At 41.8% G+C, this 21,981-nt stretch overlaps 1 long non-coding RNA gene across 2 annotated transcripts in view; it reads left to right on the plus strand.

The window, feature by feature from the left end:
• LOC149471102 (uncharacterized) overlaps positions 1-17,107 on the plus strand; it is a 71,399-nt gene extending 54,292 nt beyond the window's left edge. The window contains exons 4-6 of one of the 2 annotated variants that reach the window (XR_016307428.1): positions 5,867-5,944; positions 14,733-15,157; positions 16,980-17,107. This is a non-coding gene — a long non-coding RNA (uncharacterized LOC149471102). The remainder of the gene's footprint in view (positions 1-5,866; positions 5,945-14,732; positions 15,158-16,979) is intronic. The other variant, XR_016307429.1, reaches the window with a different exon arrangement.
• Positions 17,108-21,981: the final 4,874 nt, after the last annotated feature.

The following is a 21,981-nucleotide window of genomic DNA, read 5'->3' on the forward strand; positions in this document are numbered from 1 at the left end:
TCTGTTTTGGCTGAATATGCATGTTTCTAGAAGCACGCTCCAAATTGTAATAGACAGCCTTTCCAGAAAAGTAGAAGCTGTTAGCAGCAAAGAAAAGGATGATGCTATTAATGCACATGAATTTAGAATGGAATTTCAAACAAGATTGTTTAGGTGTGATAGTCAGGTAGCCACAAACGTTTGGCCATATAGTGTATACAAACAAAACTTTGGAAAAGGACATAGAAAGAATAGACCTTATACAAAAGGCATTAATAGACAGGGAGCAAACCATATCCAAAACCCTAGAGTACTTGTTTTAGGCTTTAGGCCATTGAACCAGGTAGATACAGCTCATAATTCCAAGCATGTCAAAGGTTTGAACTTCTTGTTCTACCTTGGCTGGAAAAAAAAGGATACTGCTTGTTCTCCTAACCATGCCAAGGATTTAATGCACCTGAGTCTTTGTGAGTTGTCATAGAGCCACTGCCCATTTTACCAGCTGCATGAAAGGCATAGAGTGTCTGCTGCACATAGGAAAGGGGGACACAGGGCTACTGCTTCATACCCCCATCATGCTAAAGCTTGCAGCACCTTCTCTATGGGTTTCAAAGTCACTTCTAATGCCAAGGCCATGTCTGTGCAATAGAGATAATAAAGCAGCCATTGGAACATATGAATCCAACCAGTGCGATGGTAAGTTAGAAATTAACTATGTTCTTATGCAAGATAAGTATATCAGGGTGGGTTTAAATACCGTCAAAGTTTTTTCAGTTTGGATAGAGAAAGGGAGGCTATAACTTCAGTCACAATTTTTTTTTGTCATCTGTGTCCTATTGGAGAGATTTCCCTTCACGTCCTGTCCTATAGCCAAAGTAATGAAAGGAAATCCCTCCAAAGTGAGGGAATCCTGATGTGTCACCAGGGTCACCAGAATTAATGTCTCCATTGGTAGATTTCCCCTCTATTCATGTTCAGATGTCAGCCCAAAATTTTGGATTTTCTTTTATTTCTTTTATTTTCTCTTTTGATGATAATGGTAAACAGGACAAATAGAGAGGGTGAATCTCCCTAATGGGGGCACAGAAAGCAGTAAAGACTGACAGGTGTTCTAATCTCTCTCCACTCTATCCAAAACTATAAAAAAAGCTTTGCCTTTAGTTACACTTTAGTTTTCTGACTTATGAAAGTGAAACCTGACACAAGAATGCTTCTCTGTTCCCCTCATTAAATCAGACACAATGGGGCCATTTCATTAATGGTTATCGCATGCAAAATTTGTGGTTTTAATTTTTTTGGAAATATGGCATATGATAATAAAAGTCAATTCATCAAAGTAAAATATTTGAATTTGCTGTAAATACAGAATAAAAACTGAGAAAAACGATTCAAGTTATTTCACTAAAAGAAAAACATATTTGTTATTTAAAAATGTAGAAAATAACGAGGAGAACTCTGCTCTGGCTGGTATGTTGCCCTCCGCCCTATAGTAGAAGTACTGCTACAGGGAGGCAGGGCTGTGCAAAATCACGTATATATACGCGATTTGCATTCCTGGGTAGACAGCGCATGTGCTGCACTACAGGTGCCTCTATTGGCAGCTAGGGATGTCAATCACTGAGTCGCGGCTGGCAGTTCAAGCTGCCAATTAGAGATCATTGTGTAAAGCTGACAGGGAAGAGATCTGTGTATAAACAACACAGGTTTTCTCCCCTGTCAGCATGGACATGCTGTTTTGTATCTCTTTGAACAGCAGAGAGATACAAAACAGTATGCCTCCCTAGTAAAACAGAACACAGTACACATAGTAAAACACACACAGCACACAGTTAACCCTTTGATTGCCCAAAAGTTAACCCCTTGCTGCCCAGTGTCATTAGTACAGTGTCAGTGCTTTTTATTAGCACTAATCACTGTATTAGTGTCACTGAAGATGTCAGTGTCAGTTAGTCAGTTCCCACCCAATGTCAGAATGCCCGTTGCAGTCCCGCAGTCCCATTATAAGTCGCTGATCGCCGCCATTACTAGTATAAAAAAAGTAATAAAATAAAAATTCCAGTGTCTATACCGCCACTTGTAAGTGCTATAGCTTTCATGTAAACCAATTAATTTACATGTATTGGGATTTTTTTTTAGCAAAGACATGTAGCAGAATACATTCTGACTTAAATTTATGATGAAATTAGATTTTTTAAATTTTTTCACTGGATATGGTTTATAGCAAAAAGTCAAAAATATTGTTTTTCTTTTCAAAATTGTTGGTCTTTTTTGGTTTATAGTGAAAAAATAAAACACACAGGTGCTCAAATACCACTGACTGAAAACTCTATTTCTATGAAAAAAAGGACATAAATTTAATTTTGGTGCAGCATTGCATGACCGCACAATTGTCAGTTAAAGTAATGCAGCGCCGTATCTCAAAAAATGGCCTGGTCAGGAAGGGGGGGGGGGGGAATCCTCTGGAGGGCAAGTGGTTAAAAGAAAACAATGTATCAGAGTAGTAATGTTATGCCCTTAGCTCAGTAGAGTGAATAAATGTATCATTGCACCAGAGGGAGATCGTTCTGTGAATGAAGGCACATATAGGCCCCGTTCACATTTGAGCAATGTGATTTTTTTTCTGCATTTTTGGAGCAACACCATTCACTTAAATGGGTTGCCCTCGGCTCCAAAAGCTTTTTGGGCATTTTTTAGAACAACAAAATGCCTGTTTCTTTAGCACATTTTGGGTGCCATTATCATTTAATGGCAGCCAAATGAACATTGTGGCTAGTTCACACTATTGCATTGGTGAAAGAAGTACAGCAGGCCATTTTTTTTTCAGCACAGTGCCTCACACCTCACAATGGCCGATTGAATTTATCGAAATGTCAGTAATGGCCTTTTAAATAAAAAAGTGAACAGTGCAATGTGACAAGATCGGTGTATCTGTACTGCAGCGATCCCACTGGACTGCACCACACACCAGCTGCTGCATTGCAATGCAGTGGCTGGTGTGAATTAGCCCTATGGATGTTTTTTTAGTTTCACAATATTTCAGTGTGCATTAATTTTCTTCCTCTGGTGAAGTGTTAGTCTGTGAAAAAACTCCAAAATAATGCTAAATTTAAGTGCTAAATATCGCAAAACATACATATTTATTAAAGTGGTTCTAAAGGCCCAAGGATTTTTAACTTCATGCATTCTATGCATCAAGGTAAAAAAAACCTTCTCTATGCAGCATCCCTTCCAGCCCGCCTAATACTCACTTATGCCCCTCTCGATTTGCACTAGAGTCTTGGCTATCCCAGGACTCCCCCTCCTCATTGGCTGAAACATTGGCTCCCGCTGCTGTTAATCACAGCCAGTGAGCCAATGAGAAAAGAGAGGGGGCGGGGCCGAGACACTAGTTGGCTGCTGCATAGTGTAGAAAGTCCTCTGCATGGCACTGATCTTTCGGCATCAGTCACTGTGAGTGTTGGGGTTCATGTACATGGGGCATTTGGAAAACTCTTCTGAACGATGGAAACTGACTGCTGGAAAACGTAGGTTAAAAAACGTCAGTTTAGCTGCGTTTGCATAACACGTTTAGCCGCGTTTATGCATGTTTTAGAAGCGTTTTTAAAGAATAACCTCAGGAGACCCTGCCAAATGCCCAGAATGCACTGACAAATAGTAAATTCACTAAAAAGGCTACTAAAATACCTCATTACCGAGTTATTTTATCAAGTCATGTGGTATTTTAGTAGTGAAAAGCATGCATTAATGTTTCAACTGTCAGCTGAATGTAAAAAAGAATTGCTGGCAATTTAAAAATCATAACAAAACGATGTGGAGGCCCCCCTCCCATCCATACCAAGCCCTTTGGGTCTGGTATGGATTTTGAGGGGAAGCCCCACACCAAAATTTAAAAAAAAATGGCGTGTGGTTCTCCCCAAAATCCATACCAGACCCTTATCCGAGCATGCAGCCTGGCAGGTCAGGAAAAGGGGGGGGGGGCCTCTTCCCCACAACCCTGGGCTGTGGTTGTGGGGATCTGCGGGCAAGGGGGCTTATCGGAATCTGGAAGCCCCCTTTAGCAAGGGGGCCCCCAGATCCCGGCCTCCATCCAAGGGAATGAGTATGAGGTACATGGTACCACTACCCATTCACAAAAAAAAGCTGTAGTGTGGAAAAAAGCAGGAGTCATTCTTTGACAAGTCCTTTAATAAAAGAATGTCCCCCAAAGAAGTAAATCCAAGAGATGTCCGGGGGCCAGCATTGGTAGCGGAGCCTTTTTTTCTTCTTCGGAGTGGCGGACATCGTGATTGACGTTGGATCTACTTCGGGGGACATTCTTTTATTAAAGGACTTGTCAAAGAATGACTCCTGTCTTTTCCACACTACAGCTTTTTTTTGTGTGAATGGGTAGCGGTACCGTTTACCCCATACTCATTCTCGTGGGGGGGTGGGATTTCAGATTCTGATAAGCCCCCCACCTGCAGACCCCCACAACCACCAGCCAGTGTTGTGGGAAGAGGCCTTTGTCCCCATCAACATGGGGACAAGGTGCTTTGGGGGGGAGCTCCGCCTACCCCAAAGCACCCCCCCATGTTGAGGGTATGTGGCCTGGTATAGTTTAGGGGGGGCACTCGCGTACGCCCCCCCCTTCCTGACTTGCTGGTGTGCATGCTCGGATAAGAGTCTGGTATGGATTTTGGGGGGGGAACCCCACGCCATTCTTTTTTCTGGCGTGGGGCTTCCCCTCAAGATTCATACCAGCATCGAAGGGCTTGGTATGGATGGGAGGGGGGGGACCCCACACCGTTTTTCAAAATTATTTTTTAATTGCCGGCAATTCTTTCTTTCAGCTGAAACATGATGCATGCTTTTCACTACTAAAATTCTGCATGACTTGATAAAAAAACTCATGGGGTATTTTAGTAGCCTTTTTTAGTGGATTCAAATGGGTTTTTAAAACAAAATGCTATGTGGTATCCTACTGCTTAGTGAATTGTGCCCTGGATATGGACCAGTCAAAAAAAACGCTTATAAACGCAAACGCTTATAAACGCTTAGCAGCATTTACAAGCATTTGGTGTTTGAAACGCTGATAAAATCTACTCCTGAACACTCAACTGCCTGTAAACGACATAGTGTACATGGACACATAGAAAACATTAGGGAGAGTTCAAGGGCTGCTGAAAAAAACGCTGAAAAGCTCCTGAACGTCAGTTTATCAGCTGTAGTGTACATGAACCCAAAGAGTTGTGGCACTCGCTTGCCACTTATTCAAAGTGTTCTGTCATTGGAGGAGGTGGAGCATATCATTCATCTGCCCCTGCTTCATTAAAAGAACGCTTTGTGTTCTGAAAACTACTAGTAACTATTCTGTGAATGGAGGGGGGTGGACAAGAGGTGTAACTTTCACGCTCACGCAGCTGATGTTAAAGAACATGTAAACCCAACATTTCATATTCCTGATATGTGCCTGCTGCACCGTGTACTTGTATGAAAAAGTATCCTGTTCTCTTGCTTCCTTCATGTGTAATCCCTGGTGTTCCTGCCAATCCCTCTACTTTCCTATTAAAAACTGACCACACTAGGCATGAGAGCACAGCGTAGTAAGTTTTCTGGATGTGTAGGAGCTCAGCCTGCTCTCCTCAAATGATCAGACTTCTGTTGACATGCCTCTTCTGCACAATCATTCACTGGGAAACTAGTGTCCTGCTGTTTCTCCTTCCCCAGATCTCTAAACTCCTTATGCAGCTGAGAACAGAGGGTATGTGAGCACTTATAAAAAGAGGAAAAAGGGTATTTCTATATATTTTTTATATATCTATACATAAATGTTTTAGCTTTCATTTCTATTTTAAACTGAATGGGTTGCATTTTAAGGTGAGGATTTACATATACTTTAACCCCACAGTGCTAGACAATCTCGGTGGCAGTGAGCAGAAGATTTCTACACCATGCAGCATCGGGTCATACATAACATACACTGAAGGTAAGGTTTGTCACTGGTGCTGTATAGCAGTTAAAGAAAATAACTAAAATTCAGCTTTCATTACACTCATAAAATGTAGTGCATAGATGAAATCAGGTGCCCTACTACAATGTTATGGGGAAAAAAAATGATCATCAGTAGCAGAATCCACAGCATTTGGCAGCCACCTGTGTCCATTACAGGAAAACAGAGGAAGTGCTAAATTCCCCATTTCCTGGCCCGTTACATATATGGGATCATCTCCCACGTTAAGGGTGTTGCCAGACAAGATGAAGTCAGAATCTGCTTTCAGCAGTTTACATAAACAGAGTAATGAAGGATTAGCTCTGGTTTCCCTGGGTAGAACTGAAGTTCTTTGCGCTCTGCTACTAATCAGCCAAATGTAGGTATTGTGATATCAAAACACAAGGATACATAACCTGCTGTACTGCTGTAGTCTCTACGTAAAAGAATGACAAACTCTTACCATTGCCAAGTTATTCTCATAGCACGGTCCTGGAATGTAACATAAAGAGTGAGTGTCCTTGGTCTGTATATTACAAGAAATTTAGGTAAAAATGGACGTGTCAGTTATAAAATCAAGATTTAGGAACAAACAGATACTTTGAAGAAACAGTTTAGTTCTTTAAACCAGCATGTATCATCTTTGTGAGCACCCAGTTATCTGACAAATGTGCAACACAATTGATGGATTGAAAAGACGTGTCTTGTCTACTACTCAAAGTCACATGACAAGTCGCAGCCGATTCTTTTTAGTGGCACCCGTTAAAATTGGTGCAACTTAAAAGTCGCAGCATTTTTGAAGGATGCCTGCACTACTTTGGTGCGACTTTAGATGTGACTTTGGCACAGAGAAGGTAAAGTTGGATCAAAGTCGCTCTTCTAAGTCGCACTGGAAATTGTGAATGTGCAATGTGAAAAGAGCGACAATACAAGCTTTTCTACCTACACATCTTAGTGCTGGTCTTAACTGTAAAGTTACACATATTTGATCATTCTTGTATGTGAATGTAGGAAAGAAACAGAAAAATGGCTGTCTTTGAGACCAAATTCATGTTATCTATCATTAGCAGTCAGCGATTATTAGCAATAGATTGCCAATCCATGTCTTCACGAAGTGCTAGATAACTTGACCACTTTAAGAAGATACAACAACAAGTCACAGCATACCCAGTGAGCCACGTGCTGTCAGGTTTTGCTGAGATTTGTAGTTTCTCAGCAAGTAAAGGTCTACTCAGACTTGACCTGTAGGATTGCACATTACCTGGAGTACAAGGTGATTGACAGATGGACATCAGCTTGGCCGCCGTTCTTCCTACATCCTTTTGTAAAAACTGTAGAAGAAAATAAAACAGATTAAAAACTTCTTTTATGGCTTTAAATATATACATGTGAGCAGGATCAAAGTAGAAAACAAGGCCAGACTAGGCTCCATTGCCTTCTTACTGAACGCATGACATTCTAGATTTCTGGATAATAAATTAGGATAAAATGCATCTTCCCTAAAGGCTAGCAAGAATCTGCAGAAAGAATGTCCCGTCATTTTCCCAGGGCTCAGCTATTTTATGGCATCCACTTGTTGTCAGGCCGTTTGGCGTCCAGTCGTCGTCGTCCGTTGCGGGTACTTCTCAGGTAGAAGCACAGAGCCCCCTCCTATTCGTTTCAACTCTCAGCTGAGAGCTCCTGCGTCTCCCTCATTGCACGAAGAGGCTGCACTGGCCCAGACTGCGGACAGAAAATAAACGCCCCAACATCCCTTTGTCAACAAGATTGCACAATTCACCCTGTTGTGAAATAATGATATAAAAAATAAATTCCACAGAAGAGGAGTCAGGAGCATTGATTTCAAGCAGAAAAGCTGTCCAGGAAGTTTCTGGGATCTATTTGCACTTATGAAAACCATGTGTAGAAGAGCCGTGCCAAGGGACAGAGTGATTTTTCTGCCATCTGGCGGAGGTCCTCTTCACCCCACCTCTCCCCTCGGCTTCACTACCTCTGAGAGTCCCATTGACGAGGAGAGGGAGTGAGATGGTTAACCCAGTATATTCCCCGGGGACTTGTTATGGTTCATACCAGGGTTAGGATTTGGGTTTTTCCTTTGTCATATATCACTGGGCTTTGGAACACTGCCATGGGTCCGTTGTTAACACCTTTCTAGCCAGAACATTCTTTCAGGCTGGGGTAATACATAACAGATCTTTGTCATTTATATCATGCAAGACGTTTTAAATCGTACGCTGACTGCATTTTTTCCAGGGCCAGAACAACTCATCTAATGCTAGCAAAAGGACAAGTAGCAGAAGAAACAATATAGAAATAAAAAAGATCCAATGTATCTTTTCTTTACATTCACACAAGTTACAAGTCATATGCAGCTAACAAGGATGGAACAAGTATGGAACAAATCCAGGCAGATATAAAAGACACATTAAAGCAGAACTTCACTGCATCTGAGCACCACAAACCAAAAATACTGTTTAATTCATTTTTAATATTCAAAGCAAACTATCCCATCCATCCATGTTTTCATGCTTTATTTTGCTGAGAAATCACTTTGGAAAACACACCTAGCATTTCTGGCCATGGCCATCTTGAGTAAGGGCAGAAGATTCATGTAGCATTTACTTCCTGGAATCCATCTGCCCTTAGCTCAGGCATGCAGGCAGGAAGGTGTGCTTAGCTACAAAAACCCCTCCTCCCCTCCTGAAGACTCCTGGGATGTATGACATCATTTGCCTAGGCGTGGAAACCAGGAAGTAACTGAGGAAATGTAAAAGAAAATGTTTAACGCAAGTAAATATGATATACTTTCCTATCTATCTACCAATTCTAGCAGCATAAAGATTAAAAATAGCCAGTGTTGACTGAGAGAGGGAAGTTCAGCTTTAATGTAGCTCTGTTTTCATTAACCATTAGCCGCCCGGCCAATGGCCGTTTGGCGGCTTCAAATGTGCTCCTGTATTCCGGGTGCACGCCATTTGGCGTGCTCCCGCACATGCGCGGTTTGCGTGGTTGCAGAGCGACGCAGCAGTGCGATCTGTCACCGCCCGTGCACCTCGGACACGGCCGATGACAGATCCGAGTACCGGCTCCCGTTGCCGGTACCATGTGACCTGCTGTGACCAATCACAGCAGGTCACATGACAGTTGTATACAATGGATGGCTTCATTCATGATGCCATCCATTATATACTAGTGCCTAGCTGTGAATGGTCACAGCTAATCACATGCACATGTCATGTGATTAGCTGTGACCAAATCACAGCTAAGCACAAAAAAAAAAAAAAAAAGCTGAATGAATCGATTTCATTCAGGTAAATGCTTGCTTATAGCAAAGTAATTCTTTGCTATAAGCAAATTGTGTAAAAAAAAAAAAAAAAAAAAAATACTGATCACTTCCCCAAAGTAGTACAGTGTTACTATGGTAACATTGTACTATTTTGGTCATAGTAAAATCTGAAAAAAAAATCTTAAAAAAAATAAAAAAAAATGTAATAAAAAATTAAATATAATAAAAAAAAATAAAAAAAAAAAATATATTTTTTTTTTTCATACTGTCACCAGTCAGTGTCCCTGATCACCGCCATGCCAGTTATATGATGATGCTGTACTGCACTGGTGACAGTATGTAAAAAAAAATTGTGAAAAATTTTTAATTTTTTCATTTTCCAAAAAATTATGACAAAAAAATACAACTTCAAAAAACTCGCCATGCCTCTTATGAAGTACGTCGGACTGTCTACTCTGCAAAAAGGGGTCATTTGGGGGATATCTGTACTGTTCTGACATTCTTGGACCTCAAGATATTAGATTGGCTGTCAGTACTTCAGGATTGATCAATATTCAGATCTATACCATAGTTTGTGAACTCTATAACTTTCCTACAAACTAAAAAATACATCCTAATTTGGGTTATTTTCACCAAAGACATGTAGCAGAATACATCTCGGCCTAAATTTATGACGAACAATTATTTATTTGTAAACTTTTATAACAGAAACAAAGAAAAATGTGTTTTTTTTAAAATTTTTGGTCTTTTTTTTGTTAATTTAGCAAAAAATAAAAACCCCAGCGGTGATTAAATACCACCAAAAGAAAGCTCTAGTTGTGTGAAGAAAATGATAAAATTTTAGTTTGGGTACAATGTTGTATGACCGCGCAATTTACATTCAATGTGTGAGAGCGCTGAAACCTGAAAAATGGCCTGGGCCTGGCCTTTTTTTTAGTTTTGGATAGAGTGGAGATGGATTAGAACACCTGTCAATTTTTTACTGTTGTCTGCATCCTCGTTAGGAAGATTTCCCCCTCTCTATTTATGCCTGTGACCATTATCAGTGAAAGCGAAAAAAACTCCTAAATTTTGAGTTGTCACCAGAACAGAAACTAAGGGGAAATCTTTGAATGGGGACACTAATTTTGCTGCAAGCCAGGAATTTTCTCTCACTTCCTCTGTCGGCAATGGGACAGGAAGTGAAGAGAAATGTCTCTAATGGGACACATATGGCAAAAAAAATGTCAGGGGTTATAACGCTTACTATCAAAAATCAGTTTTTCCTTTAGTTCAGCTTTAATAAATCATTAAAACCAAACTCCGGGCATGATCCTAATTGCACAGTTACACTGATCCAGTTTGGACCAATGTAAGTATGTATATTTAATGCCTGATGGATCGCTGTGGAAGCGGACAATCTCTGTAGTAGTCAGCTACTCCAGTGATTGCAGCAATCTTCCAGGTCCAGTGGCGAGCAGCTATCTCACTGCATGCTGACCACAGGTGGTCGCTCGCTCAACACATTTGCGTCACCATATTCAGAACACCTTGTGTTTTTTCAAATAATACAAAGTGTTCCCTGATTGGACGAGGAGGAGAGGCAGGTTATGCAGCTAGCATTAGTAAATAGATAGGAAAGTAAATTATATTTACATACATTGTTTTCATTTCTTCAGTTACTTCCTGGTTTCCAGGTCTAGGTAATTGATGTCATACATCCCAGAATTCTAAAGGCGGGGAGGACGGGTTTTCTCAGCTAAACACACCCTCCTGCCTGCATGCCTGAGTTAGAGGCAGATGGATGCCAGGAAGTAAATGCTACATTAATCATCTGCCCTTACTCAAAATGGCCACTGCTAGAAATGCCAGGGGGTGCTTTTCAAAGTGATTTCTCAGCAAAATAAAGCATGGAGTCATGGATGGATGGGTGCGTTTGCTTTGAGTATTAAAAATGAATTAAAGTATAACTAAAGGCAAACCTTTTTTTTCTAGATAGAGTGGAGATGGATTAGAACCCCTGTCAGTTTTTATTGCGGTTGGTGCCCCTGTTAAGAAGATTCACCCACTTTATTTGTCCTGTTTACCATTACCATTGAAAGTGAAAGTAGAGGAAAATCCCAAATTTTGGGTTGTCCTCAGAAAAGTAATAGAGAGGAAATCTTCCAATGGGGACACTAGTTCTGGTGATCAGGGGATCCCCAAAGAATTCCCTTAATTTGCAGGGGTTTTCTCTCACTTCCTGTTTTGGCAAAGGGACATGAAGTGAAGGGAAATGTCCCCAATGGGACACAGATGGCAAAGAAGAAATCTGATGGGTTATACCCTCCCTTGCTCTATTAAAATTTTTTTCAAAAGTTTTGCCTATAGTTCTACTTTAACTGCTTGCCCGCCGCTCTATAGCAGAAATACTGCTACAGGGTAGCACAGCTGCGCAAAATCACATATATATACGTGATTTTGCATTTCCGGGTAGGGGGCCATTGGTGGCCTTAACTGTCAATCACCGGGTCCTGGCCGGTGATTCCCTGCTGGAACCCGGCAATCGCTGAATATCACTGTACGGGGGAGAGGTATGTATGTAAACAACACAGATCTCTCCCGTCAGCTCCAGCACACTGCTTTGTATTGCTCTGCATAGCATCCGCCTGGTTGTACTGGGTGGCAGATCTGGGTGAATCGCAGGACCGGATGAACATATTTAAATCCTTTGGCAGGTAAAACAGCTCCCTTATATGCATTTCATCTGTGTATTTAGCCGCTTGTCTGGAGTTCAGCTGTAAATTACCCCAAAAAAGCATGCCTATCTGTTGTAAAACATGGAGACTCACTTAACATAGAATTGTTTTTCTATTCATTGGTGACTGCTACACCCACAATATAGCAATACAGGTGTACCTCGGTTTACGAATTTCATGCGTTCTCCAGGACGTTTCATATTGCGAAAAATTCGTAAACCGAAACATGGTTTCCCATAGGAATGCATTGAAAACCAATTAATCCGTTCCGGAGGTCAGAAAAAAGTTTTAAAAAAAGTCGCTGTCACTATAGGTCAGTGCCGGTTTTCAAATGCAATTACTGCTTTTTTTTGTTTGTTCACTATAGCTCAGAGATTCAGCTGTCACTTTGCCCCAAGCTAAAAGAAAGAAAGTTTCCTTTTAGTTTATTTCCCTGGGTTAAAAGCAATGTTTCCTTTTAGTTTGTTTCCCGAGATAACAGAAACAAAGTAACCTTTAGCTCCAGGGAAAGTGACAGCTAATTCTGTGAGCTATAGTGAAAGAAAAAAAATCCGGCAATTGCATTTAAAAATCGGCTCTGACATACAGTCATGGCCGAAATTGTTGGCACCCTTGATATTTCTCCAGGAAATCATGTATTTCTCACGAAACGTATTGCATTAACACATGTTTTGCTATACACATGTTTATTCCCTTTGTGTGTATTGGGACAAAACAAAAAAAGGGAGGAAAGAAAGCAAATTCGACATAATGTCACACAAACCTCCAAAAATGGGCTGGACAAAAGTATTGGCACCCTTTCACAACTGCGGATAAATAAGAATGTTACAAGCATGTGATGCTCCTGTAAACTCACCTGGGGCAAGTAACAGGTGTGGGCAATATAGAAATCACACCTGAAAGCAGATAAAAAGGAGAGACGTTCACTTAACCTTTGCATTGTGTGTCTGTCTGTGCCACACTAAGCATGGACAACAGAAAGAGGAGACGAGAACTGTCTGAGGACCTGAGAACCAAAATTGTGGCAAAATATCAACAATCTCAAGGTTACAAGTCCATCTCCAGAGAACTAGATTTGCCTTTGTCCACAGTGCGCAACATTATCAAGAAGTTTGCAACCCATGGCACTGTAGCTAATCTCCCTGGTCGTGGACGGATGAGGAAAATTGATGAAAGATTGCAACGCAGAATAGTCCGGATGGTGGATAAGCAGCCCCAAACATGTTCCAAAGACATTCAAGCTGTCCTGCAGGCTCAGGGAGCATCAGTGTCAGCGCGAACTATCCGTCGACATTTAAATGAAATGAAACGCTATGGCAGGAGACCCAGGAGGACCCCACTGCTGACACAGAGACATAAAAAAGCAAGACTACAGTTTGCCAAAATGTACTTGAGTAAGCCAAAAGCCTTCTGGGAAAACGTCTTGTGGACAGATGAGACCAAGATAGAGCTTTTCGGTAAAGCACATCATTCTACTGTTTACCGAAAACGGAATGAGGCCTACAAAGAACAAAACACAGTACCTACGGTAAAATATGGTGGAGGTTCAATGATGTTTTGGGGTTGTTTTGCTGCCTCTGGCACTGGGTGCCTTGACTGTGTGCAAGGCATCATGAAATCTGAGGATTACCAAAGGATTTTGGGTCGCACTGTAGGGCCCAGTGTCAGAAAGCTGGGTTTGCGTCCAAGATCCTGGGTCTTCCAGCAGGACAATGACCCCAAACATACGTCAAAAAGCACTCAGAAATGGATGGCAAAGAAGCGCTGGAGAGTTCTGAAGTGGCCAGCAATGAGCCCAGATCTAAATCCCATTGAACACCTGTGGAGAGATCTTAAAATTGCTGTTGGGAAAAGGTGTCCTTCCAATAAGAGAGACCTGGAGCTGTTTGCAAAGGAAGAGTGGTCCAAAATTCCGGGTGAGAGGTGTCAGAAGCTTATTGATGGTTATAGGAAGCGACTGATTTCAGTTATGTTTTCCAAAGGGTGTGCAACCAAATATTAAGTTAAGGGTGCCAATACTTTTGTCCAGCCCATTTTTGGGGTTTTGTGTGACATTATGTCATATTTGCTTTTCTGCCTCTGTTTTATATTTGTTCCAATACATACAAAGGGAATAAACATGTGTATAGCAAAACATGTGTTAATGCAATACCTTTTTTGTGTGAAATACTTGATTTTCAGGAAAAATATCAAGGGTGCCAACAATTTCGGCCATGACTGTACACTTCATATTGCAAAATTTTTTTTTCAAAAATTTGTAAACCGAGGCATTATTTTCAATGGATTTTCATTCGTAAACCGAAAATTACGTTAACCGAGGCATTCGTAAACCGAGGTACACCTGTAGTTGTATTGTTTATCATTATACTTCCAGCATTTTACCAATTAAAATACACAAACACTGAAGAAGGGGTCAGGGACAATGATTGGAATATCACAGTACTATATTCAGGTAGTCAGGAGAAAGATTTGCCTGCAAATGTAGTGTTGTTCTACCTTTTGGCTGTCAGAGGATGAACTGCAGAAGAATGGGCACATCTGCCAATATTCAGCATGGCCACATTAATGTGTACAGAAATGCACACAGCCGTTGCGTGCAGGTGCTCGGACGTACACCCGTGTAAATGCGTGTACGTGTGCAATTGCGCACACAGGTGCGCTGTGGCGCACGCAAAGCGCAACAGTTCTTGGCGCTCAGTGGCCTATTTAAAGTCAACACTCTGGTTCACAAGTTGCTGGATGATCATCAGCCCCGTTTCCCTTTGCTTCTGTGTTGCTATAGTCTTGGATTTCCTGTTGCTGACTCGGCTTGCCCCTGGACCTGTCTTGGCTTCTCTCCTGGCTCTGTCCCCAACTTATTCTATGGACTTCGCTTACTACCTGCTTCCTGTGTATGACCTCAGCTAGATCTTGACCACTCTTCAGCTTTTCTTCCTGACTGACCTACTATGCATGATTCTGGTACCCTGTCCTGCTCGTACCCTGGCACGGTCAAGACTCCACCTGCTCATCTACAGTGTCTTCTGCCCTGCTGACACCGCTGCAAAGTCAAGTCCCTTTAAAGTGCCTCATCCATTCTGCTCTTCAGGTTACTCCGCAGCTGGCAACCTGTACTTCTTTGGGTGCAGCACTTCCTGTCTCCATCTTCAGGGGTGCTCTGCACTCAGCCGCCAGGGAGGCCCTCACGTCATTTCGGCCTCCGACCAGGTACGTGACATTGGCTTTTTATAAAATAAACCCCTCGTTTAACTTGCTTTTTGGTATTACATTTGTCACAAAAGGCACAAATGCCATAAAGATAATTAAGAAAGGATTACTTCGAAATTATGTGACAGCACCCCCCCCTCCCACCCTACAACAGGGACAGCAAATAAAACATAATTCAATACAAAAATGTATGGCTTTGGGTGGTCTTTATTCATTTAAAATCAGTGTTCACATGGCTAACTGATAGTGGACGTCTTTGAGAATCTGTAAAGTGTAATACATTTTTATTATCTGAGGCTTTTGGTTAGAATGGGACATCCATGTAGAGGGTAATGTTTGGTAAAAGATTCCCTGAATTCCAAGCAGGGGTTTTCAAATCACCAAACTACTGATAAAAATGATTGGGCTGAACTTGTGGTCTACCAATACTTGGCTGAGGAGCTGAAACACTAAGCAGGTAGATTTTTCTCCGCATATAAACTTAAATGTTCAACTTCCAATTTTATCTTTTAGTATAAATTTAAGGGTCCATTCACATCAGCCACCACTTCAGTGGTCCAGCGGGAATCACCGCTCGTTACCACACCCGTCCCTTTTTTTTTTTCTTTAAACAAGCAGACATTTCATTAAGTTCAATCTCCCACTGTGTGGTGAGAGGCGGTGCCTTTCGCTGCGGTGTGCTAAAAAAAAAAAAAATAGTGCATGCACTACTCTTTTTCAGCACACCGTGCCCACACCCCACTGCAATGCACTGGTGTGAATCAGGCATACAGGAGACCAGGCATTTTGCCTTTTCATGTGGTGGGACTTCACTGGAATAACCTAGCAGTGTGGTCCTACTGTATCTAATGTGAATGGACTCTAAAACTGAACTACAGGAATTATCTATATTGGATTGGTCCAGTTTCATTTCGTTTCATACCCTATGAGCCACCGGGAAAGCTGAAAACCACTGTAGTAGTCAGCACTAAATGATCTTCTGGGTCCTGCTTGAGCGACTTTCCCTCTGCATGCTGATCACAGAGAGAAGCTCACTTGGTGCTGTCTCCATTCATATTTCCTTCAGTGATTTCAAGGTGTTCTCCGATTAGCCAAGGTGGAGAGGAGGGGCAGTGATGCCACAATCTCATCCTAGTCCAACCAGAGAACACATTGTATTCACTAAGAAAGACAAGACCAGGGGCGGACTAACCATTTGGAAACTCGGGCACTGCACGAGGACCCGGGGTCAGTAGGGGGCCCCATGAGATGCCCCTGGTACCTTTTTCATTGGCTTTTTTGAGTTTGGACAAGGACACAGGGGCCCCATGATCCCCTATTGCCCGGGGGCCCCATGAGTTGTCAGTCCGCCCCTGGACAAGACCATCCATAAATGGTGGCAGTTCTGAGTGAACTACTCATTGTGGTCAGTATGTGGAAGGAAAGCCTCTAATACAGGACCTGCAAGATTGTGGTTATCGCTCTAGTATCGCCAACTACTACTGTTATTTTCAAATTCTATCTATATACACAAGTATATGTATACTTGTGTGTATATATATATATATATATATACACACACACACACATACATACACACATACACACACACTTGTGATGTGCCAAGCTTGATCAATGTATCTATGCAATAGGGAATTCCTGGTGTTCAGTTTTAAATAAAAATTCAGAATTCAAGGAGTCATTCATGTAGTGGGATCATCCCATACTGTATATTCACTTATTAACAACCTAGCCATGGGTTATCAGTACCCAGTTAGAGCAAACATTTATTATATTGCAGTTTACCAATAGATGTGATGACTGTATATGTTTTCTTTTTTAGGCTTTCTTTGCTTCCAGTAAGTCTATTGTTGTTCTACAGAACATGCTTTCCTGAGGATGTAGCAGTTACAGGAGAGAGAGAGAATTATGACATGTACACATTAAGAAAATAAATGTTTTCAATGAATAGTTTGATAACAGTGTGAGTTATCTCTGTGTGAGGGAAGAGAAAAACATATTGCCTTATACAAAAACAAAACAAAAAAAACACCAGACAAGATTTTCTAAAACACTGAAGAGTATGATTTAGAAGCCGAGTGCTTTATGCTCCTGTATATTTTAAATTAATTTGGAGACGCCTTTACAGCTCAGCCACTACCATGCTGTACTTTCAAATGGTTGTAAACCCTTAAATATATACAGTGAATTGACTGGCCTCAGGTGATACACAGCAATGAAACAAATCCTCCTACATAAATTGTACCCAGTGGCGGACTGACCATTTGGAAACTCGGGCACTGCCCGAGGGCCCGGGGTCAGTAGGGGGCCCCATGAGATGCCCCTGGTACCTTTTTCATAGGCTTTTTTGAGTTTGGGCAAGGACACAGGGGCCCCATGATTCCCTATCGCCTGGGGGCCCCATGAGTTGTCAGTCCACCCCTGATTGTACCTGTGTAGTCTTCTCTACCAAATTCAAAGTCCAGAAATTACATAGCTTGTCTGAGAGTTCAGAAGAAAGGGGGTGGAGATCTGCAATTACTTACTCACTGTAGAATTCAGTGAGGAGAGTGCTGAGAATTGCTTGTAGGGAAAGGGACCCCCCTCCCCTAAGGGCTCACAGGAACAGAGCTGAGACTGTCAATCTGCTGGAGGTTCCTCCTCTGTCACCATTTTTCTCTTGGTGTCAGGAAAACTTGTCAGAAGAGAATCAATCTAACAGCAGAGGAACGAGGCAGCAGACAAAAATTACACTTAGTACTCTTAATTGAGAGAAGTGCAAACTATAGAGGGATATGCTTTGTTCATATTTCATGTCTGAGGTTTACAACCATTTAAAGGGAAAGTATTATCAAAAAAAATTATTTTAGGATCTACAGGTAAAATAGATCAGCTTAGTGTAAATAATTGTATCAATATGTGTTAGGGCCCTTTCAAACCTATAACCCCATTATAGTGTGTGTTATTGCATATGCAACGCGACATAGTTATTCTGAATGGCATCATTTAGCATACAGCATATAGGGTACCAAGCAACACACCTGCCCTTCAGCACATCAATGTCCAGATGTTAATGCACTGTGTGCAGGGGCGGACTGACCATTTGGAAACTCAGGCACTGCCCGAGGGCCCGGGGTCAGTAGGGGACCCCATGAAATGCCCCTGGTACCTTTTATAGGCTTTATTGGGTGTGCTTTGAGTGTGGGCAAGGACACAGGGGCCATATGATCCCCTATTGCCCGGGGGCCCCATGAGTTGTCAGTCCACCCCTGACTGTGTGTTGTGGGATCCTGCATTGCAGAAATAGTGCAAGTAAGTTTTTACATGTGTTGTGTTACACAGTAACAGTACCAAGCCAATGAGAGCTTCCTGCAGTGGCTGATCTGCAAACCTGTCTACTAGATTCAATAATGTGGAAAATGTGAAAGTCATATAAATACTGATTTTAAAGTAAATCCTCTAAATACAGCAACTCAAAATATGTGCATGCTGAAAGAACACTATCTTTATAACATTCCCTTTGTGCTGGAGGAACTGCGGGAACCCTGGGAGCTTTATTCACATCTTTTGTCCGCTCCTAAAAAACTTCTGGTCTACAATTTTTTAAATTTTATCTGCTATTTCACGGTCCTCTGTTCCCCTAAATCCTGATTTAGTGTTACTGAATTTAAATATTGACAGTATTAACCCCCATGCTAAATACTTGACAGTATTAACCCACATTCTTTTGGCAGCTAGATTGAGTATCACTAGACCTTGGAAAACCTCTCATCCACCCACTGCGTTTGATGCGATCGCATTAGTTCACAGGCACTGTTCTTATGAACTTGAGATGGCCTCTAGCAAAAGTAAATATAGATGAGTACTTGCCCTATGGCAACCTTGGCTCAGATGGTACCAAACAAACCCACCTGTGTGAACACCTCACTTTGGTAGAAAGTTTTTTTAGCTGATCTCTAAAGAACTTCTTCAGCTCACTGGTATTTTTATGATTTTTTTTTTTTTATGATTTTTTTCTTTTCTCTCTGTTCTGTTTACCTGTTTTTTTTCTCTAATTTTATCCATGACTGTAGAATGTTTATCTACTGCATACGGGTATATCTTGTATTTTTATGTGAACATTTCCAATAACAATTATTGAAACATCTTTATAACATTCACATAAAGATGTGCCACAAATTTTTATCTTCACCATGCATGTTGTGACTAGGGCCTTATGCACGCAGGATATTTTGGAAACTCTCCTAGAAGCTTTGCCTCCTTGTTTTTGCAGAAAAAAAACACTTGACATCTGTAAAAGTGTCCAAGATCCCAGTCACACCGGTGTGATTTCAGGTACGATTTGGGAATTAAAATCGCACCTGACGCCTCATCTAATGAATGTGAATGTCAGGATCTTAACATTTGTAATCTGCTGCAGCATGATTTCTATAGTTCTTGCATTACTTTTTCTGTAGTTTTGTTGCGATTTGATATACATAGAATATAGTGGAAATTGCACTGAAAATTGCAAGAAATTGTTGAAAATCTTCACAAGTAGCAATAAAGCGTTCAGAAATCGCACCTGAAATCATGCTGAAATTGCATACAAATGCACGATTTTAAATCACAGCGGTGTGACCGGTGACTAATGCTTTTACAAGTGTTTAAGCTGATTTCCAGGTGTCAAGTGCTTGGACATTAATTCATTTAATTGGCCAGAATAATAATTTATTTTGGCCATTGAAATGAACATTCAAGTATTTAACATGCGTTTAGTTGCGTTTACTCATGTTTACAAGCGTCAAGCATTTTTTCTGCTTACACACTGCTGCTCCTGGACACAATGACAGTGGGGTTTTTTCCTGCCTCTAAACTCTCCTGCCACTATACGCTGCTTAAAAACTATGTGTGCATGGACACATAGGCTAACATGGAGGGGCATTTGGAAGCAGAAAAAAACCTGACGCCCCTATAAGCGGCAGTAAAAATGTCCTGTGTACATGAGGCCTTATGGCCTTATAGTATAAATACAGGCTCATTTTTTACCTGCTCAACACTCATGGATACTCCCCTCACTGTTGAACAATCTTGAAAATCAATTGAAAAAAACAGTCAGGACAATTGTAGTGATTTACTTAAGAAGTAGTGACTGTTTACTTGGCAAAAGTGAATGTAAGTAAATAAAGTGACGCTGTGTTTTCACTATGCATAGTCTATCACGTGCAGTAAAAAGCACATTTTTGCATTTCATATGCGCATGAACAGGAATTTAAAACTCACCATATTCACTAACATTCAAGCTGAAGTTTAATACGTATATATTTTGCCTCCCTCGCCCCCCTTCCCCCATCAGCATGCAAATAAAATGTTGAAATAAGTTCTTTCCAGCTTCAGTACATACCTTATTTTAGATCCAGTGCTACCATCAATAGTTCTATGTACTTCTCTATGCAATGCAGGGAGATACTCCTAGTCTTCCCCCCAGCCCGCACACCACCCCCCATTGACTTCTCCATCACGTCCAACAACGCCACTATCACACCTGCCCCGCAGGCCAGAGTACTTGGTGTCATACTTGACTCCAATCTATCCTTCCAGCCCCAAGTCCAATCATTAACAAACTCGTGCAGACTCCACCTCTGCAACATCGCCAAAATCCGCATGTTCCTAACCCCAGAAACCACTAAACAGCTCATCCACTCCCACATCATATCACAACTCGATTACTGCAACTCCCTCCTCACTGGCCTACCTCGCCACAGGCTATCCCCGCTTCAGTCGATCCTGAATATGGCAGCCAGACTCATTCACCTTACCAACCGCTCCATTTCCACCACCCCCCTCTGCCAATCCCTCCACTGGTATCCGATTGCGCAACGGATCAAATTCAAAATCCTAACACTGACGTACAAAGTTGTCCACCATACTGCCCCAAACTACACCACCGACCTAATATCCAAGTACCACCCAGCACGCACACTCCGCTCCTCACAAGACCTCCTTCTCTCTAGTTCCCTGGTCTCCTCCTCCCATGCCTGCCTCCAGGATTTCTCCAGGGCGTCACCCATCCTCTGGAACTCCCTACCCCAATCCATCAGACTATCACCTACTATCCTCTCATTTAGGCGCACCCTGAAAACCCATCTCTTCAGGGAAGCCTACCCCACCCCCTGCTAATTTGCCGACCTTCTCCACTCTTCCAACTACTCCATCCCCCACAGCTATCTCCTCCTGTACCACTATCCCCTCCCTCCTAGATTGTAAGCTCTAAGGAGCAGGGCCCTCGAACCCCTCGTGTTTTGCATTGTATTGTTACTGTACTGTCGCATGTTCTGTCCCCCATTGTAATGTACAGCGCTGAGCGAACCATTGGCGCTTTATAAATACTGTATAATAATAATAATAATCATGATGGGAGGGGCTGGTAGTGTGCTGTACATAGCTTCCTGATAACAGTACTCAATAACCCCTAGCCCTAGATCTAGGGCTAATATCAGAATGTCTTGACTGGTAACTGTCAATCTGGACAAAGGGGAATTTGTCCTGCAGTAATATACCATTATTTCGAAAGAGCTCTACTGTATTTTGAGGCCCACACTTCCACTACATCATGTGCAGGCTTTTTAAAAAAGACAATACAAAGAATATTGAGATTGCAAAGTGCTGAATCTTTTAGCGAACCGCCATAAATTGGCTGCTCTGCCTGAGTTCCAACCCTCCTTTTCAGCAAAGACCATGAGTAGAGCAGCAGTTTCTGCAGTTTATGACATACATATATGAGAGCTGTTTTACCTGCCAAAGAATTTGTCTTGGTTTCTGTTCAGTCCTGAGGTTTATAGACCTCCATCGCACAGCAGAGACTA

The sequence above is a fragment of the Staurois parvus genome, unplaced genomic scaffold, assembly GCF_062004578.1.
Source record: "Staurois parvus isolate SC_StPar_1 unplaced genomic scaffold, SC_StPar_1.0 ptg000029l, whole genome shotgun sequence".
In the NCBI taxonomy this organism is placed as follows: Eukaryota; Metazoa; Chordata; class Amphibia; order Anura; family Ranidae; genus Staurois; species Staurois parvus.